Raw genomic sequence first — 24,755 nt, forward strand, 5'->3', positions numbered from 1 at the left:
GCGACAAAGGTAAACGAAAAGATGGAATATATATATATATATATATATATATAATATATATATATATATATATATATATATATATATATATATATATATACATATAAGTCTGATATATTAAAGTTTCGTGCCGAAAGTGAGCGCTGAAAAATATGTTTTATTATCATTTAAGTTACGCGCCCAAAGAGCGCGATGAAAAATGCAACTGAAATATGATATTTGTGGCTAGCAGAATGCAAGTATAAGCCCATGTCGAAATTCAAAAACACGTTGACCCCCCTTCGGGCATTTAAAACATGGTGACCCCATATCACAAAAGTCGAAAACAGGGTGACCCCCCATGAATCCACGCCCCCCAGGATGAAGAAACTGACCAGTCCCTAACACAATGATGGCGGTCATTTTGAATTTTAAATATCGGTAAATCTTGGGTTTTTTGTTTCTCTAGTACCAAAATTTGCACGGTGATCCCCGATTTTTTATTCTTGATCATCACAATGGCTGAAAACTTCATTAACGAAAGTGAGCAATTATTTAAGTCTTTCACTGCATACTGCCTCAAAGCATCCACAACGCTTCTGATATTTTCCAAATTGACTTAGAAATACTGATTTTTTATCTTGCGTATATTTTACTACTTGTTTGGTATGTCAGAAAATTGAACATTTTGCATATTATGTGATTGAATGACACAGCACCGCCACGATTCGATATTCAGTGTCAAAGTCTTTAATTCCAAATAAAAGATAATTTCTCTATTTGTATCGATTTGATTTGCTTGAGACACCAGAAGATGTTCGAGAGTGTTGCATCGTGGCAAACTTACAGGTACCTGTGATCATGTTCGCGCATGCGCAAGTGGACGTCTACGCCTCAGACAACATGAATTACGATCACTTTATTGTGATCGATGTACAATTCACAGGCTGGGCCATGGGGCGTAAACTAACCTGCGAAAGAATTGTTCTTGACAAGCAGAATTTTAAAAAAAATGTCATTGTGAGAAATCAAACCTGACTAGGCATAGTTAGCTGGGTGTACCCGAATGTATTGCTGTTTTGCAATCTGTATCCAGGGCTCAAATAACGACAACTACCATTGTTCCTGAATTCATGGGGTCACTCTGAGATGGCATGACGACGGTTCATCGCCAAGAGATCTTAATCAGGCGATATTGTGGGTGAAGTGCACTGAATGTTGCGTGTCGCAACAGCAAGTTACCTCGGTTAACAGGTGTGTTTTTTTTTCATTTTTTTGAATAATTACAACAGTCATTCTATTCGCATACCAATTGCTGGCCACCTTTTAAGGATTGGCGTATATAGTTTCTGTACCTCTTGGCATTGCTTTCTGCGTCATATAACAAACTAACCCTGGGATGTCTGCAAAGGCTGACGTATCCCTGCTATGTATGCGCTAAACAAACAAAACCACTGTAGTCCTTGACACCGAAGTACTCAGATTGAATAAAAAGAAGGAGCTGGGAGGGAAACATCAGACTCTCCGTCTCAGGGAACAGAAATCTGTGTTTTCAAATTTTATCAATTCTCTTCTGATCTACCGCTTGTTGGGGCTCATTTTAGAGCTCTTGATGAAATAAACCTTTCTACCGTCTTAGTTTTTCGAAAATCGAAAATTTTACTTTTTTCCATAGAGTCAACTCACGAATGGCGGCCATTTTGAATTTCAAATATCGGAAAATCTTAGGTATTTTGTCTCTCTAGTACCCACCTTTACACTGTGACCCCTGGTTTTTATTCTTGCTTTGGTAAGAGAATGGTCGAAAGTTTCATTGGGGAAGTTTGAGAAGTCTTTCACTTTCGGGGCTCATATTACCTTAACGCTTTGGCTTCGTAGTGTTGTCCTCAGCTACCCTGATTCCAAGCTTACGTAGCCTGGCTCAGCGGCCGCCTGACATGGCTATTCTGGTTTCACATTGCGTTAGCATTGGGGCTGGTTAGGCTGACCTTTGAGGGCATATCAGTGATGGTCAGAGATTATAAGTTTGATAGCAAACCAGGGAGTGTTAGAGAGTCGCGGAAGGCATATTGCGCACGTTTGGCTAATAAGTCGTGGTGATCCCGAGTCAAGGTTCCTGTCGTTTCGGTGTCATTTCCTTTTCGATCAGCCGAGGAGTGCACTTCCCATTGACCTCGAAGTATATTATGACAGAGTTATCTTTTTGTCTCTGTTTATCATTTCTTTTATTTGTGCAGGTTGTCTATTGCATCACTATTAAACTCATTCACCACCGTTGATTGACCCGACCTCTTTGTTTTTACGGTAAAGCGGGATCTTTACACAGCGAAATGGGGACGGGAGTTAGAAAGGATTAAATCCGACGTGGTTGCATCTTTGTTGCATTGTTTTCATGGATTTTACAGTTATTTCAACACTTTCTACGGATTGCACTTTTCTTAATAATATCTGTTGTACAAGTCTATGCGTGTCCCCGTCACGGTAAAGCAAACACTTTGTAAGGGTAATTGTTACTTTCAAAACACCACCATCGCATGTCGTAACTAATAGTACCAACTTCATATTGCTTCTATTATCATGTCGTCATGTATTACATTTACCGAGACTAGTACGAAGAATTGCCACTAGTCCTGAAGCAAACCACTCTTAATGCGTCGATTTCTCTGACGCTGTGCTTGATAACTATTTTCATTGCACGTAAGTTGAATATGATCGTATAGACAAATATCTCCCGGCCCGTTGAATGTAACCTTAGTCTAAACCCAAACAATGAAATCGGAGGAAAATTAGGCCGCAACGATTTTGAGGAATGTATTCTTTTGCAAAAACCAATCCGATTGATGCATCTTATAACCAAACTGTACATGTACGCATCAGCTTCACTTGAAGCTAACTTGAAGGGATCGACCATTTCATCTGAGAATCGGAATGGTCAAAATGGAAAACAAATCTGCATAGCAATAGTTCCTATAAAAAAATTAAAGCTATGCTTAGTTTTTGAAAAATATTTACATAAAAGCCGCTAAAAAGTGGATGAATTTCGAAGAAAATAGTATGCATGCCATTCAAAAATCTGAAAAAACTCACACTGTCAATTTTTTAAATGCGAAAGTAAATTGGCCAGTGTATATCGGCATCCTGGTCACCCCAAAAGTCTAATGGTCTATCCATATTGTTACTTGATACACTGTCCTACACAGGGACCGTGCTTGGTCAAAGTTCGATTCGTTCCCGAGATTTCCACGCACTACCTGGTTTACACAAAACGAGGTCACAGGGGTCAATGGCTACACAATGGACAGGTCGAATACAGAGACATGTCAGGCAGTGCTTTAATCTAATGAAGCTTGTAAACGAAAGATGACTGACCACTAAATAACAAACACACACCTGTATGCAAACATATAGATACGAAGAATCTTTGGGTTGCAAACTAAGCATCGACAGAACAGAAGTTCGTGTTGGTCTTGTGTGGGCATGACGTCATTCTACTTACGATGCAGGGATAACTTTGCCTAAAGTCCTGAATCAGGCTGATCAGATGATATCATTATCATTATCATCGCCATCACAATCAACATTAACAACAACAACAACAACAACAACAACAACAACAACAACAACAACAACAACGACAAATACCGTTTCTTACCAATCGACAAAAAGGGCGCATGTGAGAACTCCAGTGTTAACGATTCGATGGATATTTTGCCCTCTATCTAACCTTTCACCTTAAGCGAACTCGCTAAAGTTTCTTTCGACCATATCTGAAATCACGTGCAAAGTCCGTGACAGCGCAGATTGTCTCTGAAGTTTGCCTCTTACTTGAATGCAACAATGCTGGGTTTCAGTAAACTGTTCGCTTCCCGTATACTAGAATTTCCGCTCGACCACTCACTTGCCATAGCCTTATTGAGGCAAACTATAGGCCTCTCGACACTTTAAAGATATGATATTTAATTCGCGCCAAACCTGTTGATTTGAACACTTGAAGCAGTGGTATTTTTACATGTTAATGTAATATATTTAGGGATTTTGAATACCGTCACATTTAGGAGGTTAAGTGAAAGCCGTTCATAGCTGCTCTCCCTTTACAATGTAACATATTTTCTCAGAGTCCCATCTTCCATTCGCAGTTTCGTCCCTCCCTTGTCCACACGCGTTAAAACCCTTGTTGACCCTCTCCCCATCATATGAAAGCTCTTACTGTTGTCCCTGTAAACCACGTGATTTCGACATTCCAAATCGGCAAACTCAGCAAACTACGGGAGCCTGTTCGCTGCCAACTTATGGGTTATTTACAAAGTTGCCCGCTGGACACAAGAATAAGTTTTTCCGCCTCAGTGTTGATAGACAAAGAGTGAACACGAAAGAGAAAGCGATTGCTCCACCTATTTGTGAATCCTCTGAGGTCTGACATCGCCTAGTCAATAGGCTGGAAGAGTTTAAAATTTGCTTTTTTCAGTCAGATACTTCTGTCAGTAAAACCCGCGAATCACTGTGAACGTGTTATCAAAGCAATCAAACACAATATTTTCTCATAGTTCTTTCATTTGTCTCAAATACTGAATTTTCATAGATTTACTGCCGTGTTTGATTTTGAACATTGTTGTTTTTCTGTTCTCAGCCGCTGTAATAGTATCCTAGACTATATTTCTTCGCTTAGGGTCTAGGCTACTGTAATAGTTACGCTGTAAAGTTTAAATCTCATCGACACGCCGCGATAGAAGGATTTACATTAAACAAGATTCCACATGTTTTGTTCAATACATTTACAATTATGGTTGTACATTGGTAATGCATGGAAAATAGTACATTGCAATTTTTGCAAACTGTGCACGAAGTTTTTCTGGCATCTTTCGGTCGCATTATACCCATATCAAGTTATAGAATCTTGTCAACAGTCTTTGTATCTCTCAGGTACATTGGCAATTTTGATAACTGGATTTGACATAAAAAAGTTGTCAACAACGGTATTCGCGCCCCACAAGTGAATGCACTTTGCTAACAATTCTATCTTTGTGTGCTTCAAAGTGTGTTAAGGGGTACAGTTGGCTATGTTATGGTCACACATCACACAGGGCACACAAATATAGAAAAGACTGTAAAATGTATGCAAAGTTCCTGAAGTTGTTAGTGTTGCTTGTGGCTCAAGTCAGTCGTTTCAGGGTCAGTTGTTCCACAGCTTAAAGCGTGGTAGAATGAAATTTAAGAGAGTATTTTCCTGTCCGGAACATGTCGCAGATGCATTGTCTCTAGACGGTGATTGTGAAAACACCATCAGACTCTCGAAAAAAAAATGCGCAAGGCAACGAAAGAAAAACTTCTCATTCACTGAGTCCCCGGAAAGTATCCTAGATCTTCACCCCAGCAGAGAACTCCTATAGAGCGCATGGCTTACTCACTGATCCACCTTGTCCTGATTAACGCACCGGGATAAGGAAATGAATTTACCCTACCTGAACATTTCAACTATACAATTCAAGAACAAATAGCAGGGCAAAGTTGTTTTCCCTGTAGGATCCCGCCAGTAAAGAATGTTGGGTGGTACCGAATAGTTCCGCACCACCGAGCGTCAAGTAGTTCCACATCATCGAGCATGTTTGAAAGTTTACGTGAGGGGATATCAGTTAAGGAACTGTGAGACGTCATGTCATCAAGAAAGGCGTACACCTGTACCCAAATACATATAATTAGCAAGGTATGTGTTAAGGATGGAAATATGTCGACGAGATATTGTTAAATACTTGCACAATTCTTATACAACAATGAAGTAAGAGTGAATTTATTAAGAAGTACTATAACCATCCTGGATTTGTAACTGATTGCAGATAAGTGGGTCATACACTTGCACTCGAACGGATTTTGACGGTTTCTGACAATACTTATTTCAGACTGTGATTTCCAGCTTAATTTTCAGGGTAATATGATGGACATCACACGCACTTCTGTCTTTTTAACTGCTCATTACAGATTTTATGCAGAACCGCATGTCTGCGTGTACATGGGGTTGGAAGTGGACTCATCTTTTGTTCTTCTGATGAAGAGGGCTCGCGTCTTGAGTTTTGTTAAATTACTACTATGACAGTGTCAATAGATAGACCACACCTCGGTGTGCTTACGACTTCGCGATTTCACATACAATAGCGCTTTGTCCAATGGGCAATACAGACAGTTAGGAACTCGTCCCTCCTCTGTACTCTAATAACGTGACAGGTATATCAAATACGCCGTGATATTTTTTACTTTGGAATTTGACTACACCTTTTGCGACATGAAAACCTGACATTTTCTGACCCTTCCGGTGATTGAACTGCGCATGCGTATAATTCGGAGTTTATGATAGATTCGTACAGTGGTATCATAAAACTTGTCTTGTCAAACACGTCCTTGTCACCGGTTGTAATGCTCAATTCTGTATGGTCTTAATATGCTATTGTTGATAATACAGTAGCTATAAAATCAAAATTTCCCCAATATCAATGTAGATAAAACACTACAACAAACTTTAGTTTCTGATAATTCTTATTCTGACCGGATTCATAAAAATGCAGAGCTGCTCGTATTTCCTCTACTTTCATAACGTCTTGGCATTTGACACGAAACGAATATCAATCAGAAAGAGATGAATCTTGGCTCCCCAAAATCTTAACGATGGAAGAAATAGGATCATAGCGATAGAGTATGAAGGGAAGACTTTTTTGACGCTGGCCATGGCTTAACCTGCCCACCCTCATTTTCTGTGAAGCAGTCATTTGTACCATCAATAACAATTGCTTTAGGCCAGACCATGTTTGAGAAAGGGTTGGGTAGTTTTATGTACGTGTTCACTGAAAACCTGTTAGTTTGAAAAATATGTGCATGGAAATCTTCGTAATTTTCGAAACATCAAAATATCAACACTGAGCGACAGTCGATAAGGCTACAAATATGTTTGTTCTTTTAAAATTGGTCGGTGTGCGGTAAGGTGAGGGTATGAGTAAAGTGGTTTGTGTAGGAGTAAATAACAACACAGTTTCATGAGAGGTGAACGGTCAATATAACTACCACAGTGTGCAGCTCATACAGCCCGATAAAATTTTGGTTCATCCCGGTGTCAATTTTTGTGAGATTGCAGCTAGATCGTAGAAATTCAAACTTCAAAATATTAATGCTCACCAAAGTGTCAACTTCTACTCACGTTTTCCTGTCAAAACGACGCCAAATGACATGATATTTCTATGACATTTCTATGAAAGGCTGCAAACAAACATCCGTAATACAAAGGTATTACATTTACAACGACATTTTTAAAGGAACTCTCGAAAGTTCCAAGACAAATGCAATATGATTTAGAAACGGATTGCTGAACTTCTCCTACAAAGGCACTTGATGACTTAAATAGTTTCAAACGGTAATGTGAGAAAATATTTAATGACACACACTCTATACATTAGTTATAGTGTTACTTTCACTTTATTATGTCAACATATAATTACGGTTGCCACCGCTTCACTTGTGGCCGAAGATTTGCATGATTGGCCATGGGCGTACCGTGCTTTAATTAAACGATGGCTTATTTCTGATGCGTAAAAATTGAGCAGATACATGGCCATAGATTTATCTTGGTGAAAGGTCCTCAATTAAAATGTCGGCTACTTTCCGCTCCTGTTAAAAGCGTAAAATTAAGCGGAATACAGCTCTCTGGTCACAGTATTTCCGCATGGCCTAGAAGCAGGACTTTTTGTGGTTTGATTGATCTGAAAATGGCGTAAGTGGAATTTGTAAAGGCACATAAGCGGGAAAATGTAACCCTTACGGGTACAGTTCCCCTCCCCTACAAAATATTATATAAACTGTTGTTTAAACCAGCCTGCATAAATTAGCAGGCTATTTTAGTCATCGTAAAATCAACAAAATGTTTACAGTTCTGGCATGACTGCCAATTCATGAAGGAAGTCGTCCTAAATTTGTACTTGAAGAAAATTTAACGGTGTAAAATTCAACGAATGTTGTTAACAGTGTACAGGTGATTTCATCCAAAATACCAGGATATTGACTCATTTTGTCGGCAGAATTGCAAGCCGCGTTTTAGTATTTCCCCAGAGAAAACAAATTAGGACAGATAGAGAAGTTGATCCGTATGCTTATGCCCAGGACAAAGAAACCTGGTTGAAGTCTCGGTGCGTCACAAAATACGATACGTCTGTAAGGTAAAACGAATAAGAAGTCCTTTAGATGAATACATATAGCAGAAAACAGTTAGAGTTGACCCTGATTTATCATTTTTGCGAAAATATAAGGGATATTGCGAATAAACATAAGGAAAAGGTATACGTACATATTTTGTTCATTTTTAATAGCTGAGCAATTATCCAAAACGTTAAGCCTCAAGGGTGTCAAGTTGAAAACTGAAATTAAAATACTTTTGTCACCACAGCAGCTTAACATGATTTACAAGAAAACAATAATGACAATCTTATCCATGAAGTATAAGTTTTTAATCATCCCTCCTTTCGAATTAGAGTGTCAATATTACTGCACCAAATACAAAATGAAGTTTTACACCGTGGCCTCATGTGAGGAAATCTGAAACCTATACGCCTTGTTGTGAGCCATGGAGCACGAACGATCGGTTTACATTCTCGGTAAGGCATTGTCTAGCAAACAATGGCCATTGCGACAACATAGAACCGCAAGTAAGAGATACACTGAATCTGTCCTGTCAAAGATGGCAGTTTACCTTAAATATATTTGTAAAGCAGTGTAAAACCGCCATCGATAACAAGATAATGAGGGAAATATCTCATATTATATTTTAACAGTATATCGCTCATGTTAAGATGAGAAAATAACAGTGATGTGTTAGCGATACAACATGATTAGAAGTCATCTGGCCTTGAAAATGATCAACTGTAAATATTTGAGCGTTAAATTTGGGGAGGAGGTGGGTGAAAACGAAATAACAAAAATACACACTGAAGGTAATGAAACTGAAAAACTGATCACAGGCCTATTTTACAATGTAGTGCGTGCAAATGTTCGCCTATTTTAATACATCGACTCGTCTTGCAGACAAGTGAACACAGAACCATATGTCAACTGAATAGTATATCAAGTGAAATTTTATGATTTTTCCAGGGCCATATAATACGCAAACTTTATTAATACTTAAAGTCAGACCCCTCCTGAATTGTTAAACTTCTATACACTGTTATAAAAGGAATAAAGCACCCTGGCCTTGAAGCGGGTGTACCACACAGTTTTGGCCATTTCATTTCCCTGTCGGTTGTCCGTATATCTCTAAGGTGGTAAAATGTCGTTAAATATCCTACATTTGGGTGCGTTATTGTTTAATGACATTTTGTGAGTATAGATTCAGTTATCTTACATAGGTCAATTTCAATTTCCAACCTGTAAAAATTACACCCGATAATCTAACAAACAGGTGGATCTTGGTCAAAATCACTGTCGCTCCTACATTGAAGGTGATATCTCGTAGCAACTATAATCACTGCGTGTAGGGCCAGTCTTAACGTTAACGCTTCACATAGCTTACCTATCAGTGTTCGCTGCGTAATTACTCCACTGAACAGAATGCAAAGCAAGAAACTCCACAAAAGAAAAGCTGACACTCGAAACTGTGTTGAGTAGTATACCGTACTCGGCAGGTCATCAATCACACTCACTTGGGTCTGGTTATGCTAACCTGTACCTTATTCAAAATTGGGTGTGGTGCACGATTTTAGGCAAATCTGTCCTGACATTCCGCGCCAAATGCTTGTTGGTCCACCAAAAGGATAATTCAGTCGAACTTCCGACGGTTGAGTATCACCATGGCGCCTTCGGGAGCTGTTCGACTAATCCTTGGAATCATGGTTTTGCGGAGCACGTTGGCCATGACAAGTAAGAGCCATTCATGGCATTGATATTTGATTATCCTCTTTGCTAATACTAACTAAGGTTATCCAGATCTTTAGCTGCCTAATGGCGACTGAAAACTGACTTTCTTATATCTTCCACGATGGTTAATGACACTTTTAAAACCGACATTTCGTTGTTTAGCGCAACCTGTTGTTCACAGGTCAAACAAGTAGTATCTAATTTCAAGCACGTAACCAAATTCTATGCGAGACACCTTGAATAAGGTTTCCCATTTTTGATTTTGAAAGAATTCATCGTAACTATTTCACTAACGCTCAGTTCGAAGGAAACTGACAAGAGATTTGGTTAAGAGACGATTTGTATCATGTGAGCTCCGTTGTGTTGCGCCGCACACGGTACTCAACCTTTAACTTTTTCGGCTGTGGTCGACGGTAGCTTTTTACAGACATCAAGATTTCTCTTAAAATTTTCGTTGGTGAAACAGTGCAGCTCTCGAGGACCTTAAAGCACGGGTTTGAGTATCTGGTGACAACTTCGTGAGCAGTCACTGACTCTATCATTAAATCATCGGTTTATCCGTTATCGATCTGTTCTGTTATTCATTCTTTAATATCGTTTCGCTGTTCTCGTACTTCGATTGTTTTTCACTCCCGGATATGGAGACTAATTTCCGTGGCCATAAAGGACCTATTCACAGCAGGTACAGCCTGACAGAAAGTTCTCGCATCGCAACCAAGCAAAGAAAACGTCACACCTTGCTCTTCTATTGTGTGAGTTCACTGAAGCAGGGTTTCCGCGACAAGCGGAGATAACTTTAAATGCATGCGTAAATTATTACAATTAAATTTCAATTTGGGTAAAAATAAGCTTTAAATGTTAAAAGCTTTAATTGTTGAATATTTTTTGCGACTTAATGTACAATATTCACTTAGATTATCAGGAGGCATATCATGGATCGGTAAAGAAACAAATTTTGCATTCGAGAAAGAAGTAAACCAAATTTACAGATATCTAGATTCAAAAAGGCCACCATTATTTCCATGTAGAAATATAAATTTCCCATTAATATTACAAAAACTTTGGGACTAGCTGAGCTGGATTGGAATGACGTATCTAAGACTGTCCCTCCACGATGCATTGTGGTGTAATACGTATATGCAATGTTTTTCCTAGATTTTACTTTCAAACTCTCATGGCAAGGCAATTACAATTGCAGGGACACAAATATGTAAATTGTTATCGCAAAACTCAACTATAGCTAAAACAATAACACATAAATGTGATATATTTTGATTTCATAGACAAAGTAACAGTGACACTCTTTACAGGTAATGTCTATTCAAGGGATACCGTCACTGCTTTAATGTGATTTTCCGTGTCATGATATACTTTCTAATACTAATAATGAACTGTAAATCTTGTTTGATAACGCTTTCATAATTAGCCTTCCTATATTGCAACTTGAGGTTTGCAGTTTGTGTCCGACTGCAGCCCCTCAACTGCTGCCAACAACAATACAATGCATACAGAGAGGTGTGGGCAACTAGTTACTGGACAGTAGGGCATTTTTATCATGAACGGGCGGGAGTTGTATCTTTTGCTCTGTGGAAAGGCAGTAAAAATTACCAAGAGGACGGACAGGGAGTAAAATTTGGACACTTGCCGAGGTTTGCCCGTTAGGAGGGCTAAATCATGTATAGGTGAGAGGGTAAAGGGGCTTTTGTATCAGAGAGAGGACCGGCGGGGACTGTTCCTTATTGGAATCAGCAGTGGGGAAACCAGTACGCAAAATAAAAAAAATCATATTGTATTGGCAGGGCGGTTGGTAAGAGTTGTCACCCCCTCTAAGAAGTTTCATTTTTTGTTCGAAAAACCTTAGACTTCCAGTAAATTATACCTTGCAAATCTCTTGAACTCAAATGGTTGGATCATGGTAAAAGCATCACTAATTGAGTCGTTGATTCCGGAAATTATATGTTCGTTTCTTAATCAAGTATCGTGTTTGTAATTGTTACTTTTAACCATATCTTGTCAACACAACTTCCCCGATTTTGCAAGATTCTCCCGGTACACATACTTTCTAAAATAGTAACGTGAGTGTGACTAAAACAGCTTCGTCTCTGTAGGGGTGAGTTCACAAATGATGATAAGGGGGTCAATTGAAATCATATTTTTTTCAGACCCCCTCTAAATACACTCAAAAAATTTCAAATCCCCCCATCCATATCATAAAAATTTTTCAAGTCCCTCAACCAAAACTATCACATAGCCGTATATTTATAAGGGATGTTCGCGCAGAAAAATAAATTGTCATGCTTGCAGATGTTCGACTGTATCGTTTTTGACGCACACATAAACTTTCTGTAGTGGTTATAGAAAAGTTTTCGGCAGTTTGTAGAGCCATATTCCCAGGGCAAGTTCTAAAATTGATTTATCTTTATATGCATCAGTGGATTTTTTGTTTGAATTTATCAGTCTAAGCCGACTTGTCGGGTCAATGGAAACCGTTGAAGAGCACCCAAAATGACGATCATAAAGAGTATGCAAATTGGCAATTCCTGGCTACACTTTGCCAAATAGTGAAAACTGAGCACAGTAATCTATCGAAAAAAAATCACATAAAATACAAGACTATATGTTCTCAATGCTACATATAAAAGTTTTTAAAAGTTGACAATCCTGGAAGGTATGAAAAATAAAAAATTCAATTTACTCACATATTTTTTAATTTACAAATTATTTTTACATTTAAATTTATATTTTTCAATTTAAATTGGAATATTTACTGTTCAAATTTTTACTTTGTGTTATTGTAAGAAGAGAATGTGAACATTTTTTACTGTATGAACTTGAAATGACTGATTTTGTATATTACTTTTAAGTGATTTTCGTGAAAAACTGTGACTTTTCATCATACATTTTAGAAAATCAAGCATGGGGACTCCATATTTTTTCTTTAATATTTGATTATTCAATATATCAGAATTCAAAATCTCTAATGCAAAAGTGTAACAATAAGTACAATTTTTCTGATCATACACCCTTAAGCATACAATATTACAAAATCAAATGTTGATAACAATTTTTACACAATTTACATATGTGTTATGTACAGGTATATTGCTGTAAGTTGCATTTTATATACATCGAAATGTCAATATACCGTAAGACCAACGCATATTAATACTCAGGCTGTGTGTATTCAACTTGATTCTAAAAAGTTATGTATAAAAATATGTTGATACACAATACAACGTTGAAAAAAATCAAGTCTAACATACCTACTGATCATTCGCATCTATGTTGCTCTCCTTGGACATGTGTTGATTTAAAACGGCAAATACAGATAGCCATAGGAATAGAAGTAAATTGCACCATTACATTCAAGGAGATGCACTTTTTGTGTAGCACCGTCAACATGTATTTGTGAAGAGTGACACGCCTATCTCCCCTTTTATCATTGTCTATTGATGACTGCTAACTATGATGATCTTTTAGGTGATGTCGGTCTTATCTTGTGAACAAGTATGTTTCTCTGTCATGAGCGTCATTTAACCCAAACTCTTGTTGCTACATCAGAGTCAAAGCTATCTCTGTCACAGCCGGTGTACAGTGACAGTGACACAGCCCTTAGGCAGTAGCAGGGCAGTAGCTGTACTAACTTTGATAATACTGTGTTGACAATAATTTTGTTCACGTTATACAGCTACATTCTTGTTCTACTCCTTACGGCATGTTTAACTGTCCAGTATTCAGATTGCTATCACAGCCTGTGGACTGTGCGTCTGTATAATTAACAAATGACTTTCAGTCTTGATTGTAATTCAATTATCATCAAAAGTGATTACATATGCAGGCTTTGTCAACAAACTGAAAATCGTGTGCTTCAGCGTACTGTAGGGAGACACCAAGGAAATTTAGTTGATATTATCAAAAGTTGCAATTTCTGCCCATTACAAGGCCTACTTATTGCTCTTCTTTTGAAAATCAATGGTATTCATACATTATTAGATTTTTTAGAAATAATAGTCATGAACTACGACAAAATGTTCCAAGATTTTGTTCAATTGTTACTGACATAGTACCATAGGATGATATAAATGTTATTCTTTTTTCATTTAATTTCCTACCAAACTATGGAATCTGAAAAAGTTAAAAATAATAGGGAACCGTTGAAATATTTTATGTCCCCCTTCCCGTATATAAAGCAAAACTTTCAAGTCCACTCTGCTAGCCCAAGAATTTCACATTCCCCCCTGAATTCCTCCATCCCCTCTCACTAGTATTTGAGAATGCAGCGTAACACTCTCTTTTAAGTGGACTCTCGTCACCTCAACTTGTTAAATCTGAAAGCTAAGAGCTTTTGAACAGCATAATCTACAGATCATGTGTCCTGCAACATTAACGATTGTTAGTTGAAGACCGATGGTTTCGGTGTTGCGATATTATGGCGAAAATCTATAGGTTATGCCGTAAAAGTAAGACCTTTTCAGGATAACAGAATCATTGGTGTTGAACTAAACAGAGGTGAATGTAAACTTCTCATTTTTTGTGTTTATTGGCCTACTTGTAGTAGGGAGAATCATGATATATTCACAGATTATTTGGCTAAAATCCATTCAATAGTTCAATCAAGTGATTGCCATAACACTATGGTAATTGGTATTGGAATGCTGATTACAATTCTCTTTTCTGTAAAACTAGAGAAAGTTTTGTTGTGATTATAATTATGTGACCTCTTACATGGTTTTGCTAAATGAAAACTCATTCACTTACGTCTGTGACATTCATAGCACTACATCTTGATTAGACCACTGTATTTTTACTTATTGAGCTCATCAGTGTTTTACATCTATGTATATTTTATATGATGCAATATCATCAGATCACTTTTCACTCAGTATAAATTGCGATTTTACTGTACATCCATCATTTGATCGTAATAGTGGTCTTGATGATAAAGCTGAAAGCACGGTGAAATGGTCAAAGGTTAATGATCACCAGCGCAAGGTTTATTCCGATATCTCTGAAAGGCTTCTCTGTAACATATCCGTTCCTACAAATGCTTTAAGTTGTAAGAATGTACATTGCAGTGATAAATCACACGTTGAAAGTATTTCAAAGTTCTATAATGATATTATTGACAGTCTGTATTCCGCTAGTAAAAACGTAATTCCCAATGTGCATAAAAGTAACAATAATGAGGTGCCAGGTTGGAATGATCACTTGAAAGAAATCCACTCTATTGCTCGCGATGCTTTCACTTTGTGGCGTGATTGTGGAAAACCTAGAAATGGTCCACTTTTTGAATTCAAACGTCGTACTCAAGCGCAATTTAAGTGTGCACTGCGAGTCTGTCGACGTAATGAAGATCAAATTAAAGCCGATGCTGCGGCTAAAAGTCTTCACTCTGGTAACAATAGTAATTTTTGGCGTTCAGTTCATAAAATAAATGCAATGATTTCTTCCAAGCCAAATAACGTAAGTTGCTGTAGTGGCGATGCAAATATTGCAGAATGTGGCGTGAGCATATCTGCGAAGGTGATGTGGATATCATTATTTTACCCAATGATGTTAGTAATGCAATAAGTAATCTACAAACAGGTAAATCTGCTGGTCCAGACTCACTTTCTGCAGAGCATTTTGTGTACGCCAGTGACAAGGTGTCAGTTTTGCTTAGCATGTGTTTTACTTCGATGCTTGTTCATGCTGTTTGTCCTAATAGACTTTCGGATACCATCTTAGTCCCCATTGTTAAAGATAAGAATAAGAATACAAATGACAAAAATAACTACCGGCCTATTGCATTATCGACTGTTGCATCGAAAATTATGGAATTAGTTTTAATGAACAGAATTGAGTCCTTTCTTGAAACTTCACATTACCAATTTGGGTTTAAAAAGGATCATTCAACTAATATGTGCATTTTCATTCTGAAAGAAATTATTCAATATTATAAGAAAACATGGTAGCAACGTAATTGTAACTTTCATGGATGCTTCCAAAGCATTTGATCGTGTCATTCACTGGACATTGTTTAAAAAGTTGATTTTTCGTAAAGTGCCTATTTGCTTTGTCAGGTTTCTCTTTGTTTGGTATAGGTCGCAATATATTTTTATCCGTTGGGGCTGTTGCATTTCAGAGGGTTTCAACGTGAAAAATGGCGTTAAGCAGGGTGGAATATTGTCACCGAAACTATTTAATATTTATATTGATGATTTAAGCTATAAACTTGAAACTTCACGAACAGGTTGTAATATTGGTGGCATGTTCATCAATCACCTCTTTTATGCTGATGATATTTGTCTGATAAGTCCCTCTGTGAAAGGGACACAGAAATTAGTCATCATTTGCAGCATTTATAGTAATACTCATGACACTGACTTCAATACGAAAAAGACCTAATGTTTGTGTGTCACATCAGATAGTTCTAAAGTTAAGCACATTCCCGCTGTTTACCTCAATGGTGTCAAAATTGTTTTTGTCGAAAGAAAGAAATATCTTGGGTTTTTGTTAACACATAACTTTAGAGACGATAGCGATATTGAGCGACAAAGGAGAGCATTCTATGTCTCAGCAAATATGCTGCTAAGGAAATTTTCCATGTGGTCTTTTCAAGTGAAATGTAGAATTTTTAGAGTGTATTGCTCTCAATTGTACGGTGGCCACCTCTGGTTCAAATATTCTGCTGATGCCATAAGAAAACTGAAAGTTGCCTACAACAATGCCGCCCGTATTTTTTTGGGTTATGAGAGACGAAGTAGTGCCAGCTCCATGTTTGTCACAAATGGGCTGTGCAACTTTGATGCTCTTCTTAGAAAACAAATGTATGGTTTTATAGTACGTTTATCACGCAGTGGAAATACGAGTGTACGTCAAGTTTATGATTGCATGTATTTTATTTCTGATCTCCGCAAAATGTGGATAAAATCACTTTTCCATTGAGCGGTTGTGGTGTTTTGTTTTTTTTGCATGATAATGCACCACTAAAATCACTACTTCAGTGTGTATTATGATATTTATTTATCTGTACCTTAATTTATTATTGTACTGAGATTTCTATGGACATATTTAGTCCGAAATAAAGTGAAATAATAATAATAATAATTATATACAGGCACCATGACAATACATGAAAACAGTAGTCGAGCGGTTGCAGGTATACAAAACAGTGGGCAGCGAGATCAAATTACGCGCCATACCTGGACTGTACATGGATGTTTTAAAACGTCTTGTAACATCATCGAACACTGCTGACATACTCGTGGAGTTTATTCTGTATGTGAACAAATTGTAAATTGCACATGTATTTGATATATATCGTCGACTCATCGGGTCTGGCCACATTTTCTTTTCATAGAGTTATCGCTGTAATGTTAGTGGTCAGTTTCGAAATATCCACCAAAAGCCTGCTTCCAACAAATTTCTGATTTTTGCAAGAGCTTACGTCACATGTTCGAAGTGTTCTGGGGCATACTTGCTAATAAACCCGAAAAGGGTCCCAGTGGCCGACCGATCATTAAGTCGCGAAAGGATAGTAAACAATTATCACAAAGCGAGATATCAACTGAATATGCAGGGTGTTGTGGGAGGAAGTTGTATCATTGACCTAACGTGTAAACACGGTCCAATGGTGTACATTACCCGGTGTATTTATGTCCTGGTCTTTCTTATGCTGCGTTTGGAAATAAAATCACATGTGACGATTTTAGGTGATGGCGGCAAACTTGAGAAAAATTGACCTAAGCATATCTGAGCTATGTCGGCAAGAGTGAGAAATTCCTAAAAAGTGGCTTCCTCGCAGCCCAATGAAGCCAATCTCCACCATAATTGATGTGCTTATGTAAAGAAAAATATATTGTCTGTTTCAAACTTTAAACGAAATACAACGAAATGGGCTGGCATGTCTCGGCGATGACTTTCCATTCAAAGATAAATATTGTGATGGTCATATTGCACTTAAAGTAATATAGAAGTGTGTTAAATATTAAATTAATGAACATCGCAGTTCATAATTCTTCTAAAAACGTTTTGAACACAGATTGGTAACCATAATCGTTTTGGTAAAAAAATGATGTACAAAATATATCTTAGGGAGCATTCGATTTTATCGGAGGAGGGATCGGTAGAACGTAAGCTACAAATAAAATGCAAAAAGCGACCCCTCCGAATTAAGTTTCCCCCCAAATTCATCAATTGTAAACTGTGACCCCCAAAATTCATCTGATTTGATTCATTACCCGCTTGCACCCTAAGGCCCAGGAGTACAAAAGTGACCCTTCAAAAGTTTTTGTAAGAAAAGAGTGACCCTCCCCAATTTCCATGCACAAAAACAGTAGCCCTCCCTAGATGTTACAGTCTGTATCAATATGACATTAAAACTGGTCCAATAATCATTTCAATTCAAGGTAATACATTACCAGATCCATGGAACATTTGTGATTGCAAATTTAAGTAGGACCACCAAGAACCACTGATAGTTAGTGGTGGTACCAGGTGTCCGGAATGGGTAAGCGTACCCTTATAGCATGCTACACCCGTCAGATTGGTCCCAAAATTGTCTAAATACTGTATAAAATGATACAGTATATGAATCACTGCAATAAGTAATAAAAAGCCGTAATGCTGTCGCTAATCATTTGAGTGACCGAGGTGTCATATTTGGCCACTATGTCGTCATATCGACCGCGGGACTTTTTGAAAGTTCTCACATGTCTTTTGGATGTGTATCCCTGTCTCACTAGTTTTGATGCCAATGAGCTGTGTCTCATTTGAAAATCAGCGTAGGAGTCACAAACCCTACAATATCTGAGAAGTTGAGACACATGCACACCATAAGCAGATGCTGATGGAATACTGCTGGACAAGTGGGGATATTTATGATTTCAAAATCGAAATCATCCCTTTTGTCATACAGCTCAGTGTGTAGCTCATTAGTACCTACTTGCAGGAACAGATCAAGATATGAAGCTGAGTTCTTACCCTCGGTTGTTTCTTTGAGTTCCAACTCATCATTATAAATATGATATAATTAATTTGATACGTCTGGATTTTCTAAACTAATCAGATCATCAATATATCTGTGCCTGTTGTTAAAACGCCTTGCAAGTTTTCATAGAACTTGCTTTGTCGAGAGATTTTAGGAACTCTGCTTCATATGAATACAATATCTTAATTAACACATCACTTTTCATTTGACCTTTGAACTCTCAAATAATCCTTTTTGAACTGTACAATTTAAAAAATCACTTGGTTTAAATTCCAATATCATATTTGTTGTTCATATCTGCTCTTTTAAACACCAAACTAAATCAGGTATGTTAATATCAATAATCAAGCGTCTACAAATACACAGATTTAGCTAGTTTTATATTAGTTTCCTTATGGACTACATTATGTATAGTGAATCAACATTTCAGTGTAATTCTAAAATCAATTTCTAGTTTAAATGTATGTAATTATAAGTCCAAAAGTCTTCGCTAACACTTCATATAACACCACATTTTCAAAACTTTGAGCCATTTTCCCAGTATTCAAAGTGTAATTATAAACGTAAACATAGCATGGCACTTATTTTTCTTTGTCAACTTGAAAATTTTATTTTTGCGAAGAACAGTGCTCTTTTCTGCTTCTAATAACCTGTTCAGATAGAATGAAGCCACGTTCGTATTATTTTTTATAGACTCTTTGGTCATTCCTTTTGTTTGTTTTTGCTAAAACTCCATACAAATCGCCGTAAGTTTGACACCAATCATTGATTGTAAAATTGAACCCCTAAAAAAGGGTTAGTGGAATTCAGAAATTTGCATATATTTTAAATTCAAAATTGCCACCATTTCTATGTTAACTCCATGGACAATAATAAAATTTGAAAAGTTTTCTTACACCGAGAGCTTTAAGATGAACCCACACAAGTGGTATACCAGAAAAGAATTGTAAAAGTTTCAGAGTGCGAATATCTGTCCCGAGGCGCGTTTTACCTTAAGGTCAAAGGATGATGGAACCGCACCTCTATGATATACTATCTCATTTGTACATGACAATCGTCGTGGTTTAAGAGAGTTTTTACCTGTACGATACGATACAATGTGTCATTTCGACCGTAGTATGATGCATGACACCGTATTAACTACTTAAACGTCCTACCTATCATTGTCACCCAGTTGAAATACCATTCCTTTGTAAAGTGGCTAAGTGAATTGCGTGTTATATCAGCTAAGTTCTATAGAGACAAATTAAGGGGGACATTGCACCCAACACAGCGTATTTTCTCAAAAATCACTTTGCAAATATTCATTCAATTTTAATGAATTTGTCAACCAAATATTAAAATTTTTAGCATGTCAAGCAGTCATAAGTTGCGTGATAAAGAAGTGGTAATTTATGCAAATGTATGCAAATCACTAGATTTCCTGGCTTCTTTTCATCGCAATTTTAAAATTTCCAAAGAATTTAATTTCGCTCTGGCTGGGTCTAATTTCTTAACTTTTCACACCATGTTCTTTACATGCTATATAACAAACAATTGTTTTGTTTGGCAGTTAAAGTGCTAACATTTTGTATAAGACGCATTTTAATTTTGTTGATCATGATTTGAATCACTTTTTTAAGTGTCAGTCTTTCAACCCTTGCCATTTTAGAACGAGCATAGATAATGCAAAATACAATGGTCGTTTTTCTACCAATACTCTTCTTTCGAGTCAAATATTACATTTCAGAAAATAGCGTGAAGTTTGTGACTCAATTTTTATCACTAATACCGAAATTGAGTTTTTTACCCAAAATATACACCCACTTCATCCTTCGAGTAAGCTACTGCTACCATACTAACGTTTAGAGTCTCTGCTATTGAAAATATATAGTATGAGGGGGTTTTCTCGTCATCTATAATGATAAATATTGCTTTGAAAAAAAACTGTGTTGGCAACATGCAGCTGCACCTTAATTGATATGCTCGGTCTAATATCTCACTGGCCTTAGAAGGCTGCCCGACAATGTTAATTATCTTTTAGTTAATTGTCATCACTGTGGCTGTATAACAGACTGCATGCATCAATTAGCTGTATTTGCTACTACGCATGTGCGTATTGGTATTCAAGGCTTAATGCAACGACTAAATGTCGCTTACAGAGAACACAAAACAAAGTTATCAGATGGGAATCTGCATCCCCGCGCGCACATTGATGTTACTCATTTAGAGAAATAAGGCTGGCTTTCAGTTGAACAAATGGCTGTGTACTGTATTTAAATCTAAACTTTATGCTTAAGGTAGTTCATGGCCAAGGACCGTGTTATTTGTCTTCAGTTGTATTCATGAGACAAAATTATAAATGTTCATAGTTAATACTCGACGTGGAAATTTGACAGTCTAAATCTATATACCACTTGGAGCTAGAGTTTCACAAAATGGGTTTCATTATTCAGCATCACAACTTTGGAATAATTTACCAGGTAACATCAGGAATGTTTTCTCTAATTGTGCCTTTAAACGGAAAGTAAAAAAACTATTTACACAGTGTTCTTGTCGCAAGATCCAGCAATCATATAATCAGTTCTGTTAGCTTTGTCCCGTGTTTTGGTATTTTCCTTGGACTATTTTGTTTCTCTGTTTACTGTCAATTATTAGTGAGTTTTGTTCGCTGTCATTTTAAGTCGTGTATTATTTTGGACTGCAGTGGACATAAGTCTTAGGACTTTTCTGCGTTATCAATGCACAAATCTGCACACAGGCGGCCCAGACGTATTGAGTTTTCTCACAGATTTCTCTATCAGTTCCCCGCCTTTTCTTCATGCTCTGACTGATCGGAGAAAATAAAATAAACGATTATATAACCTAACCTAGCCTTTTTACTTTTTTATATTTCACCCCATTACAAGGACGTTTATCTTCATATACACATCTTGTAATTAATTAATAATTAATTAATTAATTAATTAATTAATTAATTAATTAATTAATTAATTAATTAATTAATTAATTAATTAATGTAATTATAATTAATAGGTCAACAAAACTGATTATGCTAAGACTTGTATATGAGAGATAAACGTCCTTGTAATGGGGTGTAAAATGAAAAGAGAGTCAAGACATTAGGTTATGTTATAAAATCAATTCATTCATTTTATTTACTCCGATCAGTCAGAGCATGAAGAAAGAGAGGAACTGATAAAGAAAACAGTGAGAAAAACTCAATACGTCTGGGCCGCCTGTGCATTCACTGGTCTGCGATGGCACCAGGCATTTACGATGTGATCGTCGAGGGCGCTCGGTGGAACGGCAGGTGACGGAACAGAAAATGGGGTTCAGAACACGAAAAGCAAAACAAAAACAAAAGCAAACAAATTAAAAAAAACCCTGAGAGTTCAAGGGGGCCTTGGGAATTTCAGAATACCATCAAGGGTTCTCCAACTTTTCACTCAATGCATATCATCAGCAGAGGTCGAAATTAGCTGTAGTCTCTCGTCCGCAGACTACTAACTTTTGCCTTGGCTACCAAAATCCATTAAATGGTACCCCACACGGACGACCAAACCTTGGACATGAAATTCAGTCAGTTCTTGGCATACAATGTCCAGTCCGTCACTTTAGGAAGCGCTAAATGAAGTCAAACCCAGCGGGACACAGAAAGGCTAGACTATGACTTTGTTATGCAAATTATGAAGGCGTCCGTGCGATAGAACTTTGCAACAAAATTTAAAATATCTGAAAAGGGTACTGGAAGTGATGGCCAATGAAAAGCATTTTCCCTGCATTTTGATCTCAATTTATCAATCACAATTACACGGAAATTATGCATCCTTATGCCGTGGTCTACTTTTAGCCCTGTTCCAGTATGTCTCAGTGCTGAGAAGGCCGTTGTTGTCATGACGACTATCAAATTTTGCATACCACTCTATGAGTTTAAAACGGGTGTCAATTGGTCGCCAAACTTTTCAGTATCACTAACGTCCATTATACCGGTTTCCTTGTATTATTCACATAAAATGACATCAAATTACTCTTGAAGAAAACACACTTCATTGGCAGAATCTTAAAAATAGCCTTTTCTTGTCTTGTGACATACATGGCCAACAAGCCATTGTCACAGGGCTACCAACGTCAGAAAATGGTAGACTACCAGGGAAAAAAGTTAATTTTTAGCCCTGATCAGTATTGTCCTTCTTGTAAAAGTAGCCGCAGGTATTGCGAAGAGCGAGTAACGAGGTGAGCGCGCGAGGGGGAGGGTGTCCCCTCTCGCAAGGCGAAAATTGAAATTTACGATTGCATGTAGCGTTTTCTTGTGACATCTTAATATAAATTTTACTAAGACTCAGTGGGAATTTCTACTAAATGATGAGAATGCAGAATGGTTGTTTGGTTTGTATTATAGAACTGTACAACACCAACAAACTACAGAACAATGTCCTCACAAACTTTACCCTCGTCGCCAGATTTACTGTTATCACAGTAGCCTAATCACCAAGTTTCAAGCCAGCTGTTGCTCTCTCGGGTTCGATACGGAGGGCTTCTAATTGTGCTTGCATGCAATAAAAGTTTCATGTACTGCATCGTGATCATCATCAGCAGCTGCGGATGATGATCACGCTATTTTTCGCCAGTTTCCATTGCTTCACTGCCTCTTTCAAAAGAACTTGACATTGAGGAGTGTCAACCTTAGAACCATTTATTGTCACATGGACGAGGACATCGAGCATTCTGTCTATTTCTTAACCTGGTCTTGATTCGCTTTACAGCACTTGCTCCACTTTCTGACAAAGTATTAGACATGGGTATTGCCATGCACATTTCCCTATCTGCCTCAGCAGCGGGTATATACTTTGGATTCTCACTAGATTCTCACCATAAGCAAAGTCTGTTCCAGTCGTAGACTTTGATGCTTTTGCTAAAGCTGTACTTAAAGCTATGCCTCTCAGACACACATGACAGAATATTTACGTATATTGACGTATATGGAAGACAAGATTAGTGGTATGGTATTCGTGACGTATATCTTTGTATGGAACATATCAATACGTCAATAATAGCGTATATCTATGCAGAATAAGAGTATACGTAATGCAGATCTTTGCACACCAAGTATACACTGTACTTGTGCATTTTATTATTATAATACGTATTTGCATTCTGAACGTATTCCACCAAAGTACAGAATCAGTATAATATTATGTGTGTATATTGTCGTATATCAAGCATTTTGCCCAGTGACAGAAGCTGATTTTTCTTGATACTTTGCTCAACTAGTCCTAATCCTTGATAGTAATGAGAACCGATTGTCTTGATAATATGGGCATCACCATATATTTGAAGGCAGGGTGCGATCGTGATGGCATCATCATTCGGTCAAACAATGTGAAGCTAGTTTAGATTGTAATGACTGCTCAAACCTGCTGTCCATGTATTATATTAACTTGTCGACATAGTAAGCGAACAAGTTCTGTAGATGATGGGGTTTGTGTGTTGTTAAACTCATATATGATAGGGCCTCGAAACCACTCTCCAGTCTGAATTGGTGTCCTAATTTTATTAACGGTGAATAAGAGTCCACGACTTGCTGGAGTTTGTCTTTGCTGTACTAAATTGTGGGTGTTATGTTCGAGAAATCCACATTTCCTGTAGAAAAGACTTGCTCAGCATAGAAAGAGATTGGAGTATTTCTCTTAAAATATACAATGCACCGAGAAATTTGCACTTGTTAATCTTCATCAGGATATCTTTAGATGTTGAGTCAGATTCTTGTGGCTACACCATTCAACTTTCCAGTCATCACACTGTCCCTCACTTACATATGACGTAAACTTCTCTTTATCCAATTCTGACTCTTCTATCTTATTATATCACCCTGTACAAGGTCTTCTAAAACATTATTCAAAAAGAAATCTTGTTGTCACTATTATCCAATTCCTTACTCAGA

This window comes from Ptychodera flava, chromosome 18, assembly GCF_041260155.1.
Source record: "Ptychodera flava strain L36383 chromosome 18, AS_Pfla_20210202, whole genome shotgun sequence".
Lineage (NCBI taxonomy): Eukaryota > Metazoa > Hemichordata > Enteropneusta > Ptychoderidae > Ptychodera > Ptychodera flava.